Source organism: Miscanthus floridulus, chromosome 18 (genome assembly GCF_019320115.1).
Source record: "Miscanthus floridulus cultivar M001 chromosome 18, ASM1932011v1, whole genome shotgun sequence".
Classification (NCBI taxonomy): Eukaryota; Viridiplantae; Streptophyta; class Magnoliopsida; order Poales; family Poaceae; genus Miscanthus; species Miscanthus floridulus.
In genome coordinates, this window is record NC_089597.1 from 118,818,828 (window position 1) to 118,827,160 (window position 8,333).

The window sequence follows — 8,333 nt, forward strand, 5'->3', positions numbered from 1 at the left end:
CGGGTTAAGTTATTCAAAAACCCAAGGGCTCTTCAGAAAAAAGACAGGGACGGCGGGTTAAGATCCAATTAATTGTAAGTTTTTTTTACAAAAAACGCCAACGAAGGGGTATGTTCTAATCCTGACCCTTGATCTGGATTTGGACGGTTGGAATTGAATCGGGCGGGGAAAGAAAGAGCTGACCGGCTGGAACAGGGCCGGCGGCGAGCTACACGGCGACGCCATGGGCGGAGCGGGTGGTGCTCGTCGAATTTGGTCTACAGACCACCATTGAACGAAGCAAGAGCACGAGGAGAAAGAGGGGATGACGGCAGACTCGGCTAGGTAGCTTACCTAGGCGCGGGGCAGACGGAGGCGACGTGGCGCACGACGAGGCGGATAGCGTTGTCGGCGGTGCTAGGTCCGCGGCGGCTCAGCGAGGGCAGCTGCAGCTCCGAAAGCTTGGGATGGAGGCGGCGGGCACAGGGCTAGGTATTTATGAGGCGGGGGCGGCTTGGACAGCAAGGCAACGGACGGCGTGGCCGTAGCGGAGTCGGGCGGCGGCGGTGGAATCTGTCCCGGACACACACGGGAGGAAGATGGTGCGCCTGACGAGCGGGACCCGACTGTCAGCGGGAGACGAGAGAGCGCGGGGCGGGCGCGCTGCTCAGCTGGGGCGACGCTCACTGGGCCACGGCGGAAAATAGGAGGCCGCGCGAGTAAGCGGGCCACGCCGGTATGCTAGCCGAGCTGGGCTGCGACGGAAGCGGGCCTGCGGAGGGGAAAGAGCGGGCCAGTGCGGGGCCCAGGCCGAAAGCGAAGAGGGAGAGAGTTTCTTTTTTTTTCTTCTAATTTTCCAAACCAAAAATTGAAATGCAAATTCAAATCAATTTGAAATTTGATTTCAATCCACACCATTCAAAAATAATATGCAGTAGCATAAATACACATACATGATTGTAAACCTACATTTGATTTTATTTTTAGCAAAATTATTATTTTTCTAAATTCAAATGCTCATAAAAATACATAATTAAATCATTTTATCCTATTTTACAATTATGCAAATTTTTGGGGGTTACAGTGGCTGACATGTGGGCCTAGTCTAAACCCCTGAAGTCACAGGACAGGACAGTAATTGAGAAATTCAGAGTAACCTGTTCCGTTCCTTTTTTTTTTTGATCTTCAAAGCTGACTCTATGGCCTTGTTATTGAAACCACAGACTCGACAGTGTTGCGAGCCACGTACGAAGGTTCCGTTCTGATGGCTCTGCTCTCCTCCACATATAAAGGTTCCTATATAAGCATTCAAAAAAATAAGAGTTTTTTACCTGTGTGCCATTATAAAATATTAAAATGACCTGTGTACCATTGAAATTTGGAAAAGTTCTTCAATACCCTCTTTGAAATTTTTTTTTGCTCTGTATACCACTTCCGTCAGCTTGCCGTTCAAATTGCTTGTTTGAGGCCCTAAATGAATTCAAATCAAAAAGTGGTCAACTACAAAGTTTCATAACTTTTTGAGATCTACAATTTTCATTTAGTAAGTTTTTCCATCCGAGGTCGTTTGAAAAATTTGAATTTTAAATTTGAGAGATTCAAACGTAGTTTTGCATGATAAGATGATTTCAAATCAAAAAGTTATCAACTACATAGTTTCATAACTTTTGCAGATCTATAATTTTCATTTAGGAAGTTTTTCCATCCGAGGTCTTTTGAAAAATTCAAATTTTAAAATTTTTAAAATTTGAATTTTTCAAAAGACCTCGGATGGAAAAACTTCCTAAATAAAAATTATAGATCTGCAAAAGTTATGAAACTATGTAGTTGATAACTTTTTGATTTGAAATCATCTTATCATGCAAAACTACGTTTGAATCTCTCAAATTTAAAATTCAAATTTTTCAAACGACCTCGGATGGAAAAACTTACTAAATGAAAATTGTAGATCTCAAAAAGTTATGAAACTTTGTAGTTGACCACTTTTTGATTTGAATTCATTTAGGGCCTCAAACAAGCAATTTGAACGGCAAGCTGACGGAAGTGGTATACAGAGCAAAAAAAAATTTCAAAGAGGGTATTGAAGAACTTTTCCAAATTTCAATGGTACACAGGTCATTTCAATATTTTATAATGGCACACAGGTAAAAAACTCAAAAAATAAAGGTTCCTATATAAAGGTGTTTGTCCCTAAAGAAAGGTTGCCCGTCACGGTACCAGCTGCCTGGAGGCCTTCAAGCAAACAGGCCTAAAGCCCGTGAAGTCAGTTTGTGGCATGTTCTCGGCTGCATTTAGGCCCATGCCTGCTTTTTAGTCATCATGTGTAGATCTCCTGCTGTCACATGTTGACATATACTCCATCTGTCCGTAAAAGAATTAATTCTCGTTTTTCAATAAATCAATTAAATTAAACTTTGATCAAAATTATATAAAAAATACTAACATTTCTTATCCAAAATTAGTATCATTAGATTAGTCATAGAATATATTTTCATAATAAATTTATTTGAAGACATAAATATTAATACGATTTACTATAAATTTGGTCAAACTTGAACTACTTTGATCGGCACGAATCCCATAATTGAATTTTTTTTGGACAGAGGGAGTAATTGCACGTTAAAAATCATGCTAAATTTAGTTAAAAATCAACGTTAGAGTTATTTAAAAAATCAAGTTAGAGACGTTTTTACCGTCAAAAAAAAATGAAAAACCGAGGTAACCAAACTCAAACTCACCCTATAGTGAATGCACGTGCGTGATGGGACCAAGACATAAAGTTACGGCTTGCAAAACATTATTCATCGATGCCTAAAAAAAACCATTATTCATCGATCCCATCCAGTGCATGACTATTGCTATATGTCGTTGATCGTAATTCGTGCATACTAGAAAAGGCACGCGGCGTTGCCGCGCCGCCGGTATGAGACTATTTTGCTGTAATAGATTTAACTAATTAATAATTTATTTTTAAAAAAATTAGGTACAAGTATTGGTTTGCTTATTGTATTTTTGGAAAAGGTCAACGTTAGGAGAAGTTGTCATTCCAATATATTATAGCCGATTATATATTTTATGCAGCAGTTTCTAGTATTGAACTCTGATTGACCAAATTATTCAAGAATGAGAGCATGTAACAAAGAAGCAAGTATTATTTCAATTATTTAAATTTATAAACTGAGCTATGCGCACCTGGTTAGGTTCGGTGAACTTGTTGCGCCAGATTTCGTTAACTATGCTTCTTTTTTTGCGCTATATTACTATAATTGATAGAATGTTATTTCATACGTGGGGTAATATTTATGTGTAGGTGAATGCCTGCGCGTGTATATATATATATATATATATATATATATATATATATATATATATATATATATATATATATAAAGCCAGTAAAACCGCTCAATCGTTTTATTTTATACGTAGTATGGGTAAGCTATCGTAAAAATTTCATAACAATTTGAATAAAGAAGCTAACTCTATTAATTAATCTAGATCCACATTAATAGTAAAAAATTACATTAAAACATGTGATGTTATGTGTTTACAGTGTAGTGCTAGTTGTGTAGAGTTCAACAAACTTGGTTTGGTATTTTTTTATTCTTTTTTGTTTTATTATGTTCTTTACAAAATTTCAACCATTTTAGATAAATAATAAATTCGTAGGAAAATAGAAAGACGTCGTCGAGCCGAATTCGGCCCAGTAAGACCCAGGTTCGGCGATATATAGGCCCGAGCGGGAGGCAGGTAGACCCATTTTAAAGGCCTGGATTGTGGGTTGATTTTGGTAAAGTTCAAGGACTTTTTTTGCAAAAAAAACATAAGAGGAGGCCTGGACTACAGGTTGATTCTACTAAAGTTCGAAGCTTTTTTTTTTTGCAAAAAGACTGGGCTCGTACGATCTGGGCCGTCCACGCGCCCGATCCGACGGCCGGAAATGGCCGGCGACGTGGCCACGCTCGCAGGCCCTCTTTTTTGGCGCGAGAATCGTAGTTAGAGATGTGGTTAGCTTTATATTTTTGCGACTTTGGGATTCCATGGACCATCAGGACTACAATCAGCAGTGATGAGAGGTGATCGACACAGGATAGAACTATTTGTCACTCTTTTATCCTATTGTCCCCTGAAACCTGGTTAGCTAAAGTATGGGCTACTCGGTTACATGATCTGCTAGAGTACAACAATTTGAAAGAAAAAAACAAAGACTAGGCTCCCAAGATTCCCTGATAACCGGCGCGATCCGCGATCGTTGAACCGCCCCTGCCACCCATAGTTTCACAAGCTCTTGACTGTCGGTTTCCAGATGCAGCCTCTGTACTCCTCTGCTCCTTGCAAAAATCAGGTCATCGATCTCTCACCGCCAAGGCCTCCTTTGTTAGCGCATCAAGGCCATGGCCACTACAAGAAATACCCTTATACATGATGGTTTTGAGATGACGTTATAAGAAATTGTCATACAAAGTCTTTATCTGTGACGGTTTGTATATGAGGTGATAGAACGCTCTAAACTGTGACGGTTTGTAATAAAAAATTAAAAAGAAAAGAAAATTTCTAAACCTAATCCACCAGCCTCCCTCCTATAGTCTACACACATCCATCTACTGTGTCACCCCTTCCCATCCGCCGCCACCCCCATCCACTGTACACGCCCTCCCCTATCCACCGTCACCCATAGCCACCGCGCGCCCCCATCCCCCATACTTCAGGTCCCATGCCTCCCCTGCGCGGGCACCTCCCTGCGCTGGCGGGCCATGCGGCGACGGCCGCAGCACGCCCCTCCCCAACGCGGGAGGGCATAGCGGCCGCGGCGGCACGCCCTTCCCGGGCACGGGTAGGCATAGCAGGGGCAGAGACGCGCCCTTCCCCGGCGCGGGCGCGCAGAGCGACGGTGGGTTCGCACGCCTCCCCTGCGCGGCCGGACCGCATAGCACCAGCAGCGGTGTGCCCTTGCTGCTATTTGTGATTTTCATTAGGGTTTCTCTTGTAGGTTTTTGAAATTTCTAGGTTTGGAGGAGTCTGGTGTGCGCTAGGCCCTGCCGAGATCTGTTTCCGCGGTTGTTGGTATGTGAAATCCCATCCGACTGTGATTTTTAGAATTTTTTCTGATTGTCGATGCCTTTTTGTGCATTGTGCAGTTGGGTCTATTTGTGGTTTTTGTTTGGATTTCTGTGAATGATGGTTTGGGCATATAATTCATGTGAGCAGGATTGAAATTAGTTTGCTCATCACCTACCTCCTGTTCTATAATGCAGTGCGAGTAACTTTCTGATAGATGTTGTAGGTGCAGGTGGAAATGTCAGTACAAGATAGTAGATTCAGTAAGGAATTTCCTCCGGTTATTTCATTGCTTGTTAATCTTTGATCTTTTGTAAAAAGTTGTAGCTCAACTATAATCCTGATAGCTTGGTTTGTTTTTTATGGTACTACTGCCCTAAGGCTTATTTAAAGACCCATAAATCTTTTTGGCCAGGCAAATTAGTTTATATTAAATCAATTAACTTGCTTCAGGCTCTTGTAAACGGTTAAGAATACTGATAGCATCTAATGCTACATGTTTTTAGAAGGCGCAGTTGCGGGACTTTTGGCCGACCGCTGCAAGGCAACAACGGCTTAAGAAATCATCGAGAAGCTAATTAAATTAGCTGAGGTGATGCCTTTGACCCCTTTTGAGTTGTAGAGATTTTGGATGTGGGGATTGCATTTTCCTGTGGTAATTTGGGATTTGTTTGGTGGTTTGTTAGGTGAAAAAGTATATGCAATGATCTATAACTGTTGTTCAGTTGTTCCATCACAAACATTCATTCAGTATATAAATGGGTCAGCCATGGAACATTGGCTACCATTCGGTATCTAAATTTTTGACCATGTAAATTTGTTTTATAATTTTAGTCTTCAAGGTTCTATTTTAGTCTATGTTGACAGACTCTTTTAGTCTTTGTTAGATTCAGCTTGACAAGCACCACATGTTATTCTTTTTAGTTAACTAAAGCAATTCTATAGTGAACTATGAACGTGCAACTCCTGTCATGTTTTTTTCCCAAATAACATCAGGTAGATGCTCCTCTGTATTGTAGTTTTTATTCGGATTACTAAGCCATGTTAATATGTTGGTAAATAAACCATTAACTAGCAGCTGGTCTATTGTGTATTTTTTTTTAAGATAATTGAACCATGCTATGAAATACCATCAGCTAGATGCTCCTCTGTAATAAAGTTTTTTTAAATGCTCCTCTATTTGCGTTCAATAACTTGGACATATTTGTCTTTTGGTTATTTGATTTGTATGGTTATATGCTAACGTAGCGATAGCATGGGCATTATACTAGTTACTACTTGTGCGTTGGTTTGCATGGGAAATTTGGTATTGACAAAGCTGCATTCTTTTACATGCTAGTGCTATAAAAAATGGTTTTTATGTTGAATGCAGAAAAATGGTTTGCCACAGCATTGTCAACTCCATAGAATAATCAAAGATTTCTTGTTCAGGATGGTCACTTGTTGGTTTTTCTACCACACACTAGTACTGCAACCATCAGTTTTATTTGTTAGTATAGAGCTTGACTAGTGCAATCCTAGAACAATCGACTTTGATTGTTTCCTGATAAATAGATGGCATTTGTTTTTTAAATATTTGCTTAGAACTAACTTATTTCATATTCACATTGATTTTCAGGTAGCTCCAAGAGGTTCTTGGTAGCATATCATATGGACAGCAAGCCAATTGAATTTTTAGAGATAAAATCTTAGTTCATATGTTTGTTTATTTTAGACTCTCTAGAGATGAAATCTTAGTTCAGACGTACTTGTTAGTTTGGCTATGAATTGATTGTCCTCAAACTATATATGACAATAGTGAATATGCCAAGAAATGAAAGAATCAATGTTTGTTTGTATGATTGGTGTATTATGAGATGTGCTGCATGTTAATGCAGTGATGATTTCACACTAATATGTGATGTTCTTTTTCATCACTATGGTTTAGATCTAGGCTTGTGTAAGGTTGAGATGACGGACTAGAGGGGGTGTGAATAGTCCTTTCTAAAACTTAATCGTGTCGGCTAACCAAAACAAGTGCGGAATTAAAACTATCGGCCTAGTCAAGACTACGCCCCTCTATCTATGCTCTCTAGCACCTTGCAAAGATCCTAATTATGCAACAAAGGTGCTAGGCTAGCTAGATCTCACCTAATCCATTCTAGAAGCAAGGTCACACAAACCTATGCTACTAGTACTTCAAGTAATGAGGGAGCTCCTACACATGCTAGTACGCACAAGCACAAAGCCACATATGCTCACTAGCAATGCTCAATAACAAGGCAATCAATGCCAAATTAGAGAGTGTAAACTATTTAGGTACACAAACTAAGCAATGTGACTAACAAGGTTACACAAACCAAATTAGCCACGCAAAGGAGCTACTTCTATGCTACACAAGCAAAAAGATAACTAGTGAGCTACACAAGCTAACTAATTACAGAGCAACTACACAAGCACAATATATATTAAAGTAATTACAAGCTTGTGTAAGGGGATTGCAAACCAACCGAAAGAACAAAGTTGATACGGTGATTTTCTCCCGAGGTTCACGTGCTTGCCAACACGCTAGTCTCCATTGTGTCGACCGCTCACTTGGTGATTCGGCAGCTAATTGGCATCACCCGCCAAGCCCGCACGTCGGGCGCCGCAAGAACCTACCCCAAAAGTGAGGGTAGCTCAATGACACGCTCTACTAGAGTTTCTCTTCGCGGCTCCCATAGGGTGAGCATAATGCCCCTCACAAAGCTCTTCTCTGGAGCACCGCACAAGCTTCTTGCGGGCTTCGACGGAGACCACCACCAAGCCATCTAGGAGGTGGCAACCTCCAAGAGTAACAAGCACCACTGGCTTGCAAGATGACCACCTAGTGCCACTCAATGCAACCTCATGATGCAATCACACTAGAATCGCTCACTCACTCAATCGAATGAACACTATCAAGCTAGAGTGAGTTAGAGGGCACCCAAGCACCACCATATAAGCCACCAAGGCTCTAGTGTGCTCAGCTCTCGACCAAAGGCTGACCATCACTTCCATTTATAGCCACATGGGCTAAAATAGTCGTTACCCCTTCACTGGGAAAAAATCGAGGCGACCGGACATGCAGGTTGTGTGCACCTGACGCACTGATCGTGTATACCGAACGCATCCGGTGTGGCGACCGGACGCGTCCAGTCACTGCCTGACTGCCATGTGTCCTATTTTAAATGAAGTAGCCATTGCTACCACGAGTCCCATGCAACTAGACGTGTCCGATGTGGACAATCGGACGTAGGACGGGCAGCGTCCGATCGAGTCCAGAGAGCTCCCAGAGC